Below are 18,248 nucleotides of genomic sequence, written 5' to 3' on the forward strand. Positions count from 1 at the left end.
GTTTATAGTGATGTGAAAAGTTCAAAACAACCTAAATATCTGTTAGAAGGGGATTGGCAAAGTAGCCCACATCCACCCAGTGGAATACCATCCAGACATTAAAAACTATGCAAGTCTATATTGACCTGAAAATATGCTCATGATACATTGTTTTCTCAAAAATAGGGAATCAAACTGTACTATAAAATTATTCCTTTTTTGTTAACAATGAACAAGATCCATATGTCAGAGTACGTATATATATAAAAAAGTCTAGAAGAATATATGCCAAAATACTGACCTTTGGTTTTTTTCTTTATCTTTTTCTGTACATCTGAAATTTTGCAACAATCATGTATTACGTATCAATCAGAAAATACATAGAGCTCATGCACCTTAACAAACAAAAAGCAAATAATCCAATTAAAAAATGGGCAGAGGATCTGAACAGACACTTCTCCAAAGAAGAAATTCAGATGGTCAACAGGAACATGAAAAGATGCTCCACATCGCTAGTCATCAGAGAAATGCAAATTAAAAGCACAATGAGATATCACCTCACACCAGTAAGGATGGCCACCATCTGAAAGACAAACAACAACAAATATTGGCAAGGATGTGGAGAAAGGGGAACCCTCCTACACTACTGGTGGGAATGTAAATTAGTTCAACCATTGTGGAAAGCAGTATGGAGGTTCCTCAAAAAACTCAAAATAGAAATACCATTTGACCCAGGAATTACACTCCTAGGAATTTACCCTAAGAATGCAGCAGCCCAGTGTGAAAAAGAAATATGCACCCCTATGTTTATCGCTGCACTATTTACAATAGCCAAGAAATGGAGGCAATCTAAGTGTCCATCAGTAGATGAATGGATAAAGATGTGGCACATACACACAATGGAATAGTATTCAGCCATAAGGTAGGAAAATCCTACCATTTGCAACAACATGGATGGAGCTAGAGGGTATTATGCTCAGTGAAATAAGCCAGGTGGAGAAAGACAAGTACCAAAGATTTCACTCATCTGTGGAGTATAAGAACAAAGAAAAAACTGAAGGAACAAAACAGCAGCAGACTCACAGAACCTGAGAATGGACTAACAGTTACCAAAGGGAAAGGGACTGGGGAGGATGAGTGAGAAGGGAGGGATAAGGGGGAAAAAGGGGCATTACTATTAGCAGACATAATGTAGGGTGGGGGGCACGGGAAGGGCTGTATAAGACAGAGAAGACAAGTAGTGATTCTGTGGCATCTTGCTATGCTAATGGACAGTGACTGTAATGGGGTATGTGGTGGGGACTTGATAATGGGGGGAGTCTAGTAACCATAATGTTGCTCATGTAATTGTAGATTAATGATACCAAAATAAAAAATATATACATGTATATATATTAAAAATAAGTAAGTAAATGACATAAATAAATGTTTTTGTAATAAATGATAAAGGTTCTTCCTACACTGTATTTCATGAATCAGTCCACTGGGTTCTAAGCCAAATCACCCCTCACCTGAGATACTGTGGCTGCCTCCACAACAAGTCCACTCCCTGCATCCATCCCAACCTTCTCCCAAAGCTTGAATGACTTTTTTAGAACACAGATCTAATCAAGAGAAGGCTTAAGACCTTCCCAGTGTTGTCACTGTATCTGTATTTGGCCCAGAAAAGTGGTTTTCAAACACAAGGGTACCTACAAGTTACCTGAGGAGTTTACCCAAAATGGTGATTCCTGAACCTCCACCTCCAGAGCTTGTTTTTCTGGAGCCCAGAAATCTTCATTTTTATTAAGTACTCCAAGGGATTTTGCAGCTGGTCCTCTCCTTCTACTTAGGGGAAAAAAAAAATACCTAGAAGCTTCTACATGATCTGGTCCTTGCCCACCTCACCTCTCTTCCCTTGCTTTCTGTACACCAGCTTTCTCTCATGTCCCTGAACACTGTGCCTCTTGCTCTTCAGGGCCTTTACACAGTTTTTTTTTTTTTTTCCTTCCTGGAATGCTCCCCTCTCCTCTTTGCCCAATGCTCCCCTCTCCTTTTTGCCCGGTTAACTTTTACTCATCCATAGAGCTCAATTAACTATCACTTCCTGAAAGAGGCCTCCTTTGATCCTTTAAATTAGATCCCCTTGTTATATTTGTTTTCATTGACCTTGATAACAATTTGTAAATTTACAATTATGGCATTATTGGTTCAGTATCTATCGCTTCCCCTAAACTGTAGGCTTCTTGAATGCAGAAACCACACATCTTCTCCCAGTACAGTGTCTGGAACAAAAAAAGACTTGATGGATATTTGCCTATTTGTCAGATGAAATGAAGGAGTATTAGAAGATTAAGCTAAGATAAGCACTTTCTCACCGGGCAATGGACTCTCAGCAGAAAGGTCACCACCATGGAGCCATCCCACGTCACTCCAAGACAGGGGTCCTCTTGCCTGCATCCTATCCCATAACAGTGGTGCCACCCACTTGCACAACCTTGTGATGTCCCCTGGGCAGTTAAGCTGGGTTGGGACTTTGCTTTCTGGTGCTTATGTTTTGCCTCCCCAGAGTATAAGCCACTGGAGACAAGAGGTAAGATCAAATTTCGTTTTGCTTTTCCAATACCTACCACATCACCTTGCGCAGGTAAGGGCTTGGAGGCACTAAAGACTCTGGAATTTCTTCTCTAGAGATCTCAGAACATGGGGAGAGAACCTCCCCATCTGGGATGATAGATGTCAATAACTGTCTCATGGAGCACCTTTGCCAGGCACTTCCCCTTCCACAGATAAGGGAATGAAGGCTCCGAGAAGCTAAATAACTCGCCCAAAGTCTAGAAAGCAAGACCTGGGATTTAAACCGAGGTCTTTGTGTCTGTCCTCCAAACCCAAGGAACAGGGCCTTGTGCTCTTCTCTGGAGGTCCCTTAGATTATCACCTCAGTCCCCAGTGGCCAAATGCCCCCAGAAATTATGAGAATTCACCACATAGTGCCTCAGGGAGCACTTAGATTTCCCCTTCTGAGCTAAGTGAGCCTTAATAATTCCACATCGATTCTACATGTTTCTTGAGTTCCTGTGGTAGGTGTTGGGAATATAAAGATAAATCTGCCTGTAAGGAACTTAGATTTCCTCTAAGAGATTAAACTGTCTTTTGTTATGAGTCCCTAGAGTAAGTCCTTGCCAACATCATTCACCATGGAAACAGGGGTAGTGGGGCTATCTGGTTAACCACTGCCTCAGTTTTCCAATGTATAGTGATCCTGTAGATGGGATCTAGTAGCTGCCTGGGGACCTTCTGATCCTGGGACCCAGTGGTGAATTTGGCCTGTTGGTAGAAAGAAATCAATCTCGGAGAGGAGAGACAAGCATATGACTTCTACATAGCCTACAGGTTGGTTGCACTATTGGACTTGGAGAAGGAGACATTAAGGCTCTGGAGAGAAGGAGGAGTAGAGAGTAACACTGTTAGGGGCTCTGGGAGTAGCTACTCCTGCTTAAATCATGAGAAATGTCCTGGCCTGTACTTAGAGCTGGAGAGGAAGCAACCTCCCTGATCAGTGACAGCTGGCACCCATCTCCTCCACATCCCCTCTCATTCACCCAGGGTCTATGTCCTCTGAAGTCAGCATTGCCTGGGACCAGACAGGACACCCAGTTCACTCCAAACTTGCACCCAGAATTCCCCCTGGGGTAGAAATCCTCAAATCTATGGGCAGGATTTGAGAGGCTTTGGGGAGGCTCTGGCCAGAATGGTATAGTTCACAGTTTTGGTCTCTGGTGGAGCAATACCTAAGTGGCCCTGTGGGCCTCCAAAGAGTGCCTGGGGTGGAAATAGTAGTTCTGCCTAAATATGGCCTTGGGCAGAAAGTAATATACAAGGAAGAATTGAGCTGCTAAACCTAATCAATAAACATTTATTAGATATTTATCAAAGGAAATATGCATTATTTTTTAAAGCTTTTATCAGCTACCAAGGGCAACTTGTACATAAGGCATCTTGTTTCTGTTCTACTCAGCAAGAATTTATTGAGCATAAGGAAAAGTTACAAGGCCAGCACAATGCTATAGGTACTATGGGGACGCAAAGTAATAAGAAAAGAGGACAGGAGGTGAGAAAACCTGGGTCCTAGGTTCAGCTCCTTCCTGGTGCGTTGTTACATGAATCATTTCCCCTCTGGGCCTTGGTGTCCTAATCTGGGAAACAGGACTCCCTTCTGTTCTCTGAGGTCCCCTTCAGTTCTGACACTCTGTGAGTTCCGAATCAGATGTGGTGACAGACATAGTAGAGTCCAGGACAGTGCTGGGCTTCAAAGTTTAGGCTTTAAAGTCTAGTCCTGCTCTTGGGCTGTTTACAATATGCTCAAGATCCAGGAGAGAGTTTATTTCAGGGCAAACTATCCATGTGCCCAAGGCACAAAGCAAAGGCATGTGATTGAGGACTGAATTATGCAGTGTGTAAAGAAAACTGCCCCGGGATATCTGAGTTTGGCCCAGTGTGTGACCCTGGACAAGTCCCATCCCCTCTCTGGGCTTTTGTTACCTTACTTGTAGGATAAGAGCATTCGCCTGGATTTCTTTCCTTTCAGCTGGAGACATTTCTGGGTGGCCCAACAAGGTGAAGTTCCCCTTCCCATCTCTCTTGCCCCTTCCCTGCTGGGACCCTATCCTCTGGGCTGAAGGAAACTGGTTTGAGGCCAGCATCCTGCATATAGTCATGCTTGACTATAGGCAGTGTTTGGGGGAGGAGCAACAGACAGGTGCCTGAGCAAGCTGCCACTCCTTTACCTCAGCTTCCTCGTTTGTAAAATGGTATGATTGTGTGAATGACTGGAGAGGATTTTTCTAGATCTGTGAGCTAACAATTCTGGAGTTATAGCTAAAACAACAAACAAACAAACAAACAAAAAACAAGGAGGGCCTGGCTGGAGGCATGGGTCTCAGTCATTTTTCACTTGAGAGCCTTTGCTGGCTCTTGACACCTTCTGTCCCTTCTTAGGCCCCTAGCTCCTGCCTTCTGGCCCAGAGATTGCAAGCAGGACACACTTAGCAATGGCCAAGTGTGGGGAAAGCCAGCATTGCGGCTCCTAGAACAAGCTATGAATTTGTTTAAAACTAAAGACTATTCTGGGTGCAGCTACCACCATTTGTCATGAGGCCTAAAGAATAAATAAAAGAGTGTTGTTTGTATGTGTGTGTGTGTGTTATCTGGAGAGAGCAGAGCAAAGCGGCCAGTCCCGTGGTCTGCAGGTCCCACATCAACCCAGAGCCTCCTACAGCAGCCAGGTACTTGCTAAAGGCCTGGGACAGAGATTGGACCCTAGGCCAAAGTTTCTCAGCCTAAATCTCCCAGGGGCCTCAAGTGGTCCACAGTCAGCCTTCTTAACCCCCTAGCAGAAAGAGCAGGAGGTCCACGAACATGGCTGAGAAGAAAGCCTATCCTCTCCCTCACCTCCCCAGTGGACCTGGCAGTGAGGCCCAGGATTTCCTGGACTGTAGGGGGTTCCTGCCTGCCAGCCTGCTTAGGAATCAAAGCCACATGAACACAAGAGTTGCAACTGACAGCTGTAGCTAGTCACGTCCCACGTGTCTGTGATTCCTTCAGACTGACTTCGCTAAGCAGAGATGCATGTTTGGGAAGGGACAGAGACTGAAAATGTGCCTGCCTGCCCTCTGGGAGATTATGATCCTGTGGAAGCAAGAGGGCCCTGGGAGCCACAGGCCAGTTCTGTCTTTAGAAGCTCAGGCAAATCATTTGCCCTCTCAGAGCCTCAGTTTCCCCTCTGTGCTTGGCAGGTTGAAACCTGTGATCTAGAAGGCCATCTTTGGCCCTGAGGTCATGAAACAATAGAGAAAAAGATACAGTGGAATTACATGCTACATGGAGGGGCATGGACAACAGCCGCACAAAAACTGGCCCAATTGCCTTCTGTCCAGCAATCGGTCTTTGGTTAACATCCATTTGCCCACCTCTCTTCGTAAACACTTATTGGGTGACTTCCTTTTGAAAGGTCCTGTCACATACATGATCATTCTCACAAGAAGTCTACAAGGTAATATTATGTACATATTATGTATGTTTGTATGTGTTATGGACTTCATCTTATAGATAAGAAGATGGAAGCCCAGGAAGGTTAAGCAACCAAGTGGCAGGGCCAGAGCAAAATCAGGCTCTCTGCAGGTAGCACCAGGTGAGGTTTCCCCAGGTTACAGAGGTCTCTCCCAAATAGATATACATGTGTCTTTTTTTGGGGGGAACCCCCCTTGAGGACCCAGGACACCCCAAAAGTAAGCCTTTGATTCATGTGTCTGGAAGGCACATTCATCATCCTTCGCAGCAGGATGCCTGGCACATCCCTGAGGACACATCCAGCCCCACAGGGCACTAGACAACAGACTTTACCTGCACCCTTCCTGCTTCATCCTCCAAACTCCACAGGTGGGCATTATTAGTATTATTATTATCCCCATGTTTAAGATGAAGGACCTGAAGTTCAGAAGACTTAAAGAACTTGCTAAAAGCCACTAACCCAGGAAGTGAGGATGGCGGGTTCTGATTCCAGGTTATTGGAGCCCAGAGCCTGCTTTAACCATTGGATTCCACCCCAATGAGAGGATAAAGACCTTGACCTGGATGGAGGCTCTGCCACTTACCAGCTGTGAATTTGGAAATTTACTTTATTTCTTAGAATCTATTTTCTTATCTGTAAAATTGGACATCCTCCTCCTCACTGGGTTGTGGGGCATCACATGGAGTACCTGTGTGGAGAGCTAGCACAGGGCATGGCAAAGGGTAAGCCCCACCCTCCCCTCCAGCCTTGGTGTTATTGCTCCCTAGTTCTGGGCCAGCTGAAATGCTACTGGCCACTCCCACCCCCTGAGCAAGGTACTCACCTTTCACACCAGAAATGGGTCCTCTCCCATCTCTCTTACCCTGGCTTTGTAGAATTGCCCTGGGGCACTGGGGGTGGGAATGCAAGCCCAGATGTCCACCCCAAGTCTGCTTCCCTGCCCCAGAGATCCTGCAGGAACAAGGACTCCAGATTAGGGTCGACAAAACTAGCACATGAAAATGCATACAGGATGCCCAGTTAAATTTGAATTGCAGATAAATAAGGAATAATTTTGTATACTTACATTAACAGTTCATGACTTTTGGACTTATTTATTTTTATACCTATATGAAAAAATTATTCCTTATCTGAAAATCAAATTTAAGTGGGTATCCTGTACTTTACCTGGCATCCCTACCCCCAGACCTTGAGGTCAGGTTAAAAGACTTGACATTAATGGCAGACAGCCCAACAAATGGCTTTTGTTAAGAGATTTTAAACAACTTTAAGTATACTTCACGTAACACAAAATTACCCATTTTAAGTGTACAATTCAACATTTTGTAGTAAATTTGCCAAGTCGTACAACCATCACATAATCTAGTGTCATTATCCCAGTACATGTTCCTCTAACAGTGAATTCCCACTACTGCCCCCATGAATGGCATTTTAAAATATGTAATAAATTAATTATTTTTCTGCTGTAAAAAGTCACAAAATTCTTAATGTAGAAGTTCTTGGGGGGGGAAACTCAGAAGTACAAAGAAGAACATAAATCACTCCTAAAGTCCATAATCTAATGAGAACAATTGTTCATAAGTAGGCAAAAATTTTTCTAATTTTTTCCATGTACATATTTTTTCAAGAAAAACTGTTTCACACTGTATACATTATCTTACAATCTAATGTTTTATGTAACACATCATGAAAATATTCCCACAGCATCAAATCTTCCTCCATAGAATCATTTTCAGTGGCTGCTAGTATTCCACTCTTTGTTTTATCAGTTTCTTTGCTCAATTCCCTTTTGATGGACATTTGGGTTGTTTCCAATTTTTCACCTTTTTAAATAATGTTGGGATGCACATTTTTATAACTAAATCTTTGTACATATCAGTTATTATTTTCTTAGGATGGATTCTTAGCAGTGGAGCTGTTCTGTCAAGGGGCCTACACATTTTTAAGGCTTTTGAAGATATCTTCTGACCCTGTATGGACATCACCATTGAGACAGGGACCATAGGCTTAGACTGAATAGGGTGAGGGCCTCTGGAAAAAACAAGGCAGGATATTTACAGTCAGAGCAATGTAACTACATGCAAGAAACCCCCTACCAAAACTGTTAAACATTAAGCTCTAGAGTTATTCTTCAGAGAGATCAGTTAATATTCCCCAGATAAAGAAGAGTTGCACATGTTTTTATTATGCTAATCATTTGTAATCATGTGTAAGATTCACTTTAGCATGCTAAAAGGCCCAAGCCTATGTGCTGTCTTTCCTCCTTCAGACCTGATGAGGTGATTTGCAAACTGGGCAACTAATTTAGCATGCAGGCCCATCCATAAACAACATAGTAAAAGGCAGGAAGGATTCCACCTTAAAGATAAGATTGCATTTTAACACCCAGGAAGTCAAGAAGTAGGATTCTTAACTTACTCTTTAGCAAACAAACATAATTCTGCTCACCTTGGGGGCTGGGCAGGTGGCCTCGTTTGATATGCTTCCAGACTAGGACTCTGGTATCCCAGGGAGAAAATGGAACAGTAAATTTCTTATATTAAGTTAATTCTAAATATTCAGGGACCACTTAACAAGTCCACACCCCTAAGCCTTTATCTGGTTCCCCAAAATCCTCAACTGCCTATAAAACCCCTAGACAACACACCACTACGGGCTCTCTTGCATACCAGGAGCTCTGTCCTCTCCCTGTATCTCTCAATAAAAGCCTCTCCCTGGCTCTCTGGCCTTGGGTGTTTGCTAAGTTCATTCTTCTAATCTGCAAACAAGAACCCCAGCACCACCATGACACCCAGTTGTCTAAATTAGAAGCCTCAGGTAAGATTCAGTCCCAAGAAAAGTCTGACTGATGGAGGGGGAGGTGGCCATACAGTACAGGTGGGATAGTGCAGAGGAGAGAAACTACCAGGCTCTGAAGATTGTCAGGTACTGGGGAGACACTCTGTGGAACTTCCCTGGAAACCAGAGGAATACTGTTGCCCCCTCCCCATCCCCTCCTGATCACTACTACAGGTGCTCCAGGTAACAGGGCTTCAATATCTCATTCCCTGCTGTCCCAACCCCCAGTTTGTCTCAATGATTCTCCAAGCAAGCTGTATGCCAGCTCTGGAGATCCAGCCAGCTGCAGCCTGCTCTGAACCCCGCCCACTAGCACAACCCCCAATGGATCAGCCCCCCTTCCAAAGGCAGACCCTGGCACCCCCTGGTACCCCACCAGGGGTCCAGCCTCCTTGTCCCCACCCTCCAGCCTTGGAGGAGCACCAACTGCGAGAAGCTTGGAAAAAGTGGGTGCTGGATTGGGGGCAAAGATCTTGAGATGACTCACATGCTGTCAAAGGGAGAAACAGAGTGGGGGTGGGGGAAATGAATGGATTGCGAAACGGAGGGAGGGCTGAGGAGTTGAGCATTGGTGCCTTGATTCGCCTGTGTCAGTTTCTTCAACATCTGCAGTGCGTGGGGTTGACTGATCCCACTGGGGGGTTGTGGCTGGGAGGCTGGCTGACGTTTGCTTTCCGCCGCCTGGGTTGGCCCAAGCAGTTTATGAATGACTCACCTCATTGTCAGGCTGATTCACTCACTGCTCGCCTGGGGACTTAGGGGGTTGGAGGAGGCAGAAGCAGCCCCCGCTGTACGTCTCACGCTCACACACGCGCACACACGCACAGGCTGGCCGCCAGCGGGTCTGTTTACCTGCTGGGGTTAGAAAGAAGTAGATGGGTGTTAAGTCCTGGGAAAGGAAATCCTGGGGCAAAATACCTCTAAACACCAAAATCAGCCAAAGGAAAAATAAAGTTTAAAAACCGTTTATTGCTTACAAACTGCCGTCCAGGGCCGTCTCTCTTCTGCTCTGGCAGAAGCCCGCAAGCCAGCTCCTTCCTTTAACCTCTCAGGTTCAGATAAGTCCTCAGTTGCCCAGATAATTACCCACTGATATGGAGACGAATTTCTCTCCACCCGTGAGGATATGCAAATGCACTAAAGCCAGGCGAGATATTCTGGAAATATTACAATTTTACCCACAGGCCACCCCTCCAGAAATCTTGCCTTACAATCTACTTGTTCCCCCTCTTCCGTAGTGGTCACTGGGCAAGAAAACTGGAGCATTGTGGCGAGACTAATGACATAACAAAGCAACAGCAATAAAATTATGACAATCCTCAAGGTGGAGGATTCAGCTAGGTTCAAAGTCTTAACGCAGATTAAGTCCATAGCTCGTCCATTCCCTAGGCAGGCAGTAGCTGAGGGTTCAGAGCAATCATCATGCGGCAGCTGCAGCCAGGGGGCGCACTCAGGCCACAAGGTCTGTAGGAGAAAATAACCTTAAGGGCGATAAGATACATGTTTTAATGACACCAGCATAGGCAAATCTTGTCCATAAGGTAGGATACATGCAAGAGAGTGGTCCTGTGATAGGACAGTGGCAGGAATGGGATCTCGTCCTGGTCTAGTACACCAGACTTTCACCCCCCTCCCTGTGGGAGTTACAGATGGGTCAATATATAGGGCTACAGGAGGTATATGCACTGGCCATAAAGACAAAACTTCCCCGCAAGATGCTCTTACCTCCTGGATGTTTGGGGTACACTACTGTGATCTTTGGGGGCCACTCAGCTGTTATTCCAGGAATACACACAAGGCCAGCTTCCAGGCCTCTCCCCCAAGGTGCCAGAAGGACCAGCAGTTGCTGGTCCATGTGTTGAAATGTCCAGGGCCACGTCCATTCAATAATGTCTCCAGGGCCTAATGTAGTAGGGGCTGGCAGCAGGATGTTGCTCTACTGGCCATATCCTGGCTTCAATAACTCTTCTTTGGTTTGGACACACAATTGCATAGTAGAGGCAGCAAGGTGTGTGAGCATGTCACAGGACTCAAAGCTCCTTTACGTGGCTTCTCATTCAAACGCCTCAACACTGTCCATAGGCGAACTGACCAACCCCGTAGATTACTGGTGTCTGACTTTAGGCCAGATTTCAACAAACCATTGTACCTCTCTATCATGCCTGCCCTGGTAGGATTATATGGTACATGGAATTTCCACTTTATTCCTAATTACTGCACCCATTCTTGTACCGCATGTACAGTAAAGTGGGAGCCTTGAGCACTCTCAATTACCTGCAGTTGGCCATAGGCTGCAAAGAGATGCTCCAAGCCTCTCTTGGTGGTTTGCTGATCTGTATGACATTCAGGAAAAGCAACCAATAGTCCAATAGCCATGTCCACATAAGTCACGGCACACCGATATCCTTCTGATATGGGCAGAGGCCCAGTATTGTCTATTTGCCACCTGACAAGGGGTATTGGCCCCTTTGCTATTGTCCATGTTGCTGTGGGACTCGGTGTAAGTCCCTCTTAAAGTACACAAGGCACTCCTTCTGGGCTCTGCTAACTTCTTCAAAGGTCAATGGCAAGCCCCACTGACGGGCTACAGCCCACATTGTCTTTTGCCCCTTGTGCAACAAACACTGGTGTAGCCATTGGACCACATCAGAGGCAGGCTTTCCTTCTAGCCAGTGCACCTGGGCCAGTGTGTCTGCTTCATCATTCCCTGGGGATGCCAAAGGCAAGTGGCCAGTCACATGATATACAGTAACAGTCTTAGTCTGACCAGAGGCCCATAGGTCTTGCCACAACTCTTGCCCCCAAAGGGGCTGGTGACCAACCATCCAGCTGGCATGGTACCACGTTGGTAGCCATGGGGTCAAGCCCTGATAGACGGCCAGCTGTCGATGCAGACAATTATGGTGGAAGGCTCCTGGGTGATCACGACCCATACTGCCTGCAACTCAGCCCATTGACTGCTCTTCCCCTCTCCATCCTCTGTCCATAGTGTCTCAGTCTTAGGATGGAAAGCCACAGCCCTCCACTTCAGGGGCTGCCCATGACTGGAGCCTTCTGTGTACCAAGCATCTTCAGGTATAGGGCTTTTCCCTCCTAATAGGAAGTCTCAGCTACCAATGGCTCAAAAGCAAGTTCTTCCTGCTTTCCACTGGTATAGGTCACTGGCCCCAATAAGCGTTGGAGTTCTCCACTTAAGGGGCTAATAGAGAGGGCACTGTGCTGCTGTAAATATGCGCCCCATTTGGCCAGTGTAGGTGTCTGTGCCATGCCGCTCTGTGGCCTTTGGGTCCAGTCTCACACCCACCCTGCGATGGGATAGGTGGTTATTACCTTGGTCAGAGCTGTTCCAGCAATGGGCTCCGTAGCCAGCAAGGTGTGGTGCACAGTAGCCAGTTGCTTCTCTATCAAGGTGTACTGGACCTCTGCTCCTTTCCATAGTTGTGACCAGAATCCAATAGGTTGGCGTGTCTGTTCAAGCTTCTGTCAAAGACTCCATCCATAACCATCTTCGGTTACATGAACATCTAGTTCACAGGACCTTGATGAGTCCATTACTTTCAAGGCCTGTACAGCCTTGACTGCCTGCCTGGCAGCAGTAAAAGCAGCCGCACATGTCTCATCCCAGCCCCACCTGATGCCCTTTCGTACCAACCAGTGTAAGGGCTTCAGAATTTGTGCCAAGTGCAGGATAAACACTCTCCAGTAGCCCAAAAGACTCAAAAACTCTTGTAGTACTGCCACAGTGGTAGGGGTGGGGAAAGCCTGGACCTTGTCTATAACTGCTTCACGAACAACTTTAGTTTTACCTGACCAGCCAACCCCCAAGAACTTCACAGACAAACCAGGTCCCTGAACCTTGGTGCTGTTCACAGTCCATTCTTTTTCCTATAGACGCTGCAATAGTCTAGGAACTGCCACTTCTAAATCTGAAAGAAAATCAGATGTGAGCATAATATCATCAATGTAGTGATACAACCACACTGTTTGCAGTTTCTTCCATGTGGCCAAGTCCTGGGCTACAAGTACATGATAGATGGTGGGACTGTGGAGATATCCCTGTGGAAAGACAGTGAGTATCCACTGTTGGCCTTCCCATGTGAAGGCAAACTGTTGCTCACTTTCCTGTGCTATGTCAATAGAGAAGAAAGCATTAGCAGGTCTACTACATAATGATATGTTCCCAGCTCACGGCTGAGAATGTCTGCTATAGAGGGGACAGCAGCATGCAAAGGGGGTGTGACTTTATTCAATTTCCTGTAGTCCAGTCATATGCCAGGAGCCGTCTGGCTTTCTCACTGGTCACACTGGGGAATTAAAAGGACTATGAGTGGGCTTTATGATGCCCACCCTCTCCAACTCCTGTAGAGTTTCTCCAATTTTCTTGTGCCCCACAGGCAATTTATACTGCTTAGTTTTTGTCACCTGCCAAGGTACAGGCAGAGCTACAGGTGGATGCTAAGCATGTCCCCTCAGAACTGCCTTTACCGCACATACCCTAAGTCTGAACTCACCTGCAGTGGTCTGTAACCACAGGTCCTGCAGGATATCTACTCCAAAAATACATTCAGGGATGGGAGAAATGTACACGGTATACTCCTTTGGGGGTAAATGCCCTATCCCCAGTGAGATTTGGATTTTCTTCGCTCTGATTGTCTTCCCCACATAGCCATCTGTCACAGAAGGGGTCCTGGGAAAACGCTCAGGGTTGCCATGAATCAGAGAACACTCAGCTCCTGTGTCCACCAGTGCCAGGACGCATTGTACATTCACAGGGGACGAATGAATTGCTACTTCTGCATGTGGCCTCTGGTTCCCACCATGTCCCCCACACGTCCTCCTGTGGGGGTGAGGGCTCAGGTGAATCCTGAGTACTGTCTCCCATGAAGTTTTGCAGGGACACAGGCTGGGCATGAGGCCTTGACTCTTGGTTTCTATGTCCTGCACCTCAGTATCTGGAACTGCTGCTCTGACTTTAATTGGTGCCACAGTTCTAACAATATTCTATTGGGCTGCCCATCAAGTTTTTCTTTCACTAACCCGGCCTTTATCTAATCAACCTACATCTGGGTCCTCAAGACCTTCATAGGGCCTTTTGCACTTCTTTCAGTTGTAGCCCATACTTCCCTCCGTGCCCTTATTGTTTCAACCTCCGCCAGATCTGCTGAAGTACGAGTAGCCTCACTTATGGGTTGCCCTAGGTTGGGGGCAAGAGTATTCACTAGAGACCCAGAGAGAGATGGGGGAGCTGTATGCAGCACCAGATTTCTCAGTCCTACAGTGAACACTTCCTCATCATGGCCCTGGGGGTCCATATTATAGGTGATATTTTTCATACCCAATTCTTGCAGTACCTGTTGGACCTCTGCATACATTTTCCAACTACTGGGAAAATATGGTAAATCACTCTGATTAGGTCAAACTACCCTGATGGCAGCTGTCAGCCATTCCAGGAGCATCTGATTCCCTGAGGCATAATGGGCATTTCGCAACCACTGCTGGAGGGAAGGGTGAGTCGTCAGGGAAGCCATTCTATTCATTTCAGTACCCGACATAACAATGTTTTCCATTCCCATATCCCAGAGACATAAAAGTCATGTAAGCAGAGATTCCAATGGCCTCTGCCTAAACTTGACGCTCATGTCTACCAGCTCATCCTGGGTATAGGGAAAGAGCAAAGAATGCTCTACAACCTGGGGAGGGGGTGACAACTCCTCCACCATCTCTGGGGCTGAAGGCACCACTCTTTCCTTCCTCTCCCCCATGGTCTCCTGCATCAGGGCTTTTCCTGCCATCTCCCCCTTGCTGTTGCTAAGGAATCTCCTAGGAGTGTGACCTGCCTTTTCAGAAACTGTCTCTCTTCTTTAACAGCATCCCATAGGTTACCGCCCAGCTCCTCCAAGCGATGCTGAGTGTGTCTCTCTCCTGCCTAAGTCCCTCTCTCTCCTGTATAACATTTTCCACTATCTCGATGAAAAGAGAACCTACAATGCCAGCCGCTACACGACCCCCTAAAGTCTCCAAGCAGTCTTCCAACTCATGGAGGGCTAATTCTGCAGCTCTGGTGTTTCCACCCTTCCCCAGTTCTGGGGAAGGCCCCACCCTTCTAGGAGGTAATTTACCCTAGACCAATTCGCCACTATGGCTTCCCAAATTGGAAGCCCCACAGCTGGGGGGATAATAACAGGTGAAGCTGCACCCTCTGCCACTGCATCCACTGGAGCCTCCTTGTCATTCACAGGGGGGCTTCCGGGCATTTCCTCACCATTTCTAGGGTCAGCCCTCCCAAAGGTCACACTCATTATGACAGATTTCAGGTTCAGAGGAATCCTGCTGACTATGCCAGATGTAAGTCTGGGGAAAGGAAATCCAGGGGCAAAATATCTCTAAAAACCAAAATCAGTCAAAGGGAGAAATAAAGTTTAAAATCCGTTTATTGTAAAACAGCAGCAGAATCACAGAACCCATAAATGGACTAACAGTTACCAAAGGGAAAGGGACTGGGAGGATGGGTGAGAAGGGAGGGATAAGGGCAGGAAAAAGAAAGAGGGCATTACAATTAGTATGTATAATGTGGAGGGGGTACGGGGTGGGCTCTACAACACAGAGAAGACAAGTAGTGATTTTACAGCATCTTACTACGCTGATGGACAGTGACTGTGAAGGGGTATGTGGGGGGGAGTTGGTGAAGGGGGGAGCCTAGTAAACATAATGTTCTTCATGTAAATGTAGATAAATGATACAAAAAAAAAATCCATTTATTGCTTTCAAACTGCAGTCCAGGGCCGTCTCTCTCTCCTGCTCAGGCAGAAGCCAGGAAGCCAGCCTCTCCCCTTAACCTCTCAGGTTCAGATAAGCCTTTGCCCAGGTAATTACCCATTGAAATGGAGATGAACTTCTCTCCACCCCTGAGGATATGCAAATGTACTAAAGCCAGGGGAGATATTCTGGAAATATTACAATTTTACCCACAATGGGTTTCCGTGGTAAGAGGGAGGGGGATGCACACCAGTCAGTCTGTAGAGACCAGGTGAGAGGTTTCTGTCTATAGTCTACAGTGGACTAATTCACATTTAAGTTAATTAAATTACATACAATTAAAACCCCAGTTCCTCAGTTTCACTAGCCACATTTCAAGTGCTTGAAAGCCACATGTGGCTAGTGGCTACTCTATTGGGCAGAGCAGAAGAAAATATTTCCATCAACACAGAAAGATCTATCCAAGAGCCCTGATCCACACAGCCTTTACACACATAAAGCCACATGAAACGGATCAGCTCTCTCCCACCCCCATACCCTCAGTGCCTGCACTTTATGCAGCATACAACACACATTTAATTCCACACACATTCCACCTACTCCGCATGCAACACCCACCCACCAACACAGCCACATAGACTCTCAGCGCGTGTACACACTTTCAGTGTATGCCATTGTCCATACCAAGGCAAATGTAAATATAGACACATAAACACATCATTATACTGATTCATATACAATTGTTCATACAATAAAAATTAGGGCAAAATGCATTTACAAAAATGCTGAAATCGATACAAACCCAAGCCATGTGGTTCCCATAACAAATCTCAGCACATGTTTGCAAACTCAAGTAGAGGGGAAGGGAACCCACGTTGTTGAGCCCCTGCCAACACACCAGGCATGAAGTTAAGCCATTTCAATGCATTAATTCACTTAATCTCACAGAAATTTTATGAGGAAGATGTATTACTCCATTTTCATAGATGAGACAACTAAGGTTCAGAGAGGTAGGATCACACAGCCAGTTAGCAACAGAGTCAAATATGAACCATTGTCTAACTGCATAGACAATGCAGCATGCTGTCTCCAAATACAAACACTCTCTCACTCTCTCACTCTCTCTCTCTCTCTCTCTCTCTCTCTCCAGGTGTGCCTTCCTTTGTACCTAAGAAGGTGAGGCTCCTCATTCAGTATCTGCAACTATTTTTGGATGTAAGCATGGAGCTGCCCAGGCTTTTACACTTCTTCCTGACAGTGGTATTAAGTCACTCAACAAACGTTGGCTGAGTGTCTTCCATGTGCCAGGTGCTGAGCCAAATGCTGATTCACAGAGGTGAAAAGCCACAGTCATTCCTCTGAAGGAATTCAAAGTCCAACAGGGAGGTATCAGGGAAACCTGAACACAATACAAGGCATATAAGAGACCCAAGTTATAATGGAGATAAGCCCAGAATGCAGGGAGCCAATGAGGAGGATACCTGGGTCTGCCTGGGGCAGTTAAGGAGGGCTTCTTAGTGTCAGCATTTGAGCTGCAGTATGAAAAATGAGTGGGATGGGGAGGGATTGGTACTGATTGGGAGGTTGCTTGAAAAATAAAATAGGGCACGGAGGCAGATGACAGGGCACTGTAAAATCTGGGGATTATATATGTCATCCTCTGGTAATTGGGGGGATTAACATTTTTTGTGGTAGAAAATAATATCCCATTTGCATGTTCAAAACAATGGACAGAAGGGAGGAGAGCTTGAACTAGGGAGACTATGCAGGAGGCTATGCAATAGTCCATGCAGGAGATGGTAAGGCCTGATGTAAAGTGTAAGGCATCTGGACAAGATGAGGGGTTGGTGGGGTTGGAGGTGGGGTAGGGTATATCCTGCTCCTGAGAACATGCAAGGCAACAGGCTCCTGACACCTGAAAATGTGATAAAAGCCACAGATTTTCTCTTAGGACAAGGCATACATGCTTAGGCATATGTTTTGCACATAATTACAGGAAATTTATATTCCCAGAAGCCCCAGGTTAAGAATCCAGTTCCTTGGAATTCTAAGAGGCAAAACAATGTAGTGGTTAAACCTATGGATGCTGGAGTCAGAATGCGCGGTTCACCATCTCAGCTCCACCATGTGTTATATGAGTTTGGGCAAGACCTTGACCCTTTCCTCCAAGTCACTTCTCCAAGCGGAAGTGATCCTAGCACCTATGACCAGGTTTATTACAATGATCAAGTGAGTCTGTACTTGTAAAGTGCCCAGAACCTTGCCTGAAACACAAAGTTCTCAGGAAGAACTGGCTGTTACTATCAGAATATTAAAGCAGAATGCTATTGAGACTCCCTCACTACACTCACTCCCCCTTGTTTTCTGGTGTGAGTCCTCCTGCTGAAGTCCCAGCACCCACCTTTTCCTTCCCTGAACCCACCCCTTCCTGTTGGTTTGAGTCTCCAGTTATCTTCAATCCTGGTTACTAAAGTTAAGCCCACTAACACCTTTTCTAAAGGGAGGAAGAAGACAACCTAGGCTCCATCACACAGAACCCCAGTCCTTGCTTTTACATGCAGGTGACAGCATTAGGAAGGAGAAGACATTTGATTTGTAGAGGGGGAACCCTTCAGCATGAGGGTCC

General features: G+C 46.1%; 1 long non-coding RNA gene across 1 annotated transcript; it reads right to left on the reverse strand.

The window, feature by feature from the left end:
* Nucleotides 1–315: 315 nt before the first annotated feature.
* LOC140849165 (uncharacterized) lies at nt 316–8,525 on the reverse strand. The gene is made up of 4 exons (XR_012130799.1): nt 8,477–8,525; nt 6,852–6,979; nt 1,682–1,803; nt 316–562 (listed from the first exon to the last, which is right to left on the reverse strand). It is a non-coding gene; the product is annotated as an uncharacterized lncRNA (long non-coding RNA).
* Between the last annotated feature and the right edge of the window lie 9,723 nt (nt 8,526–18,248).

This window comes from Manis javanica, chromosome 4 (genome assembly GCF_040802235.1).
Source record: "Manis javanica isolate MJ-LG chromosome 4, MJ_LKY, whole genome shotgun sequence".
In the NCBI taxonomy this organism is placed as follows: Eukaryota; Metazoa; Chordata; class Mammalia; order Pholidota; family Manidae; genus Manis; species Manis javanica.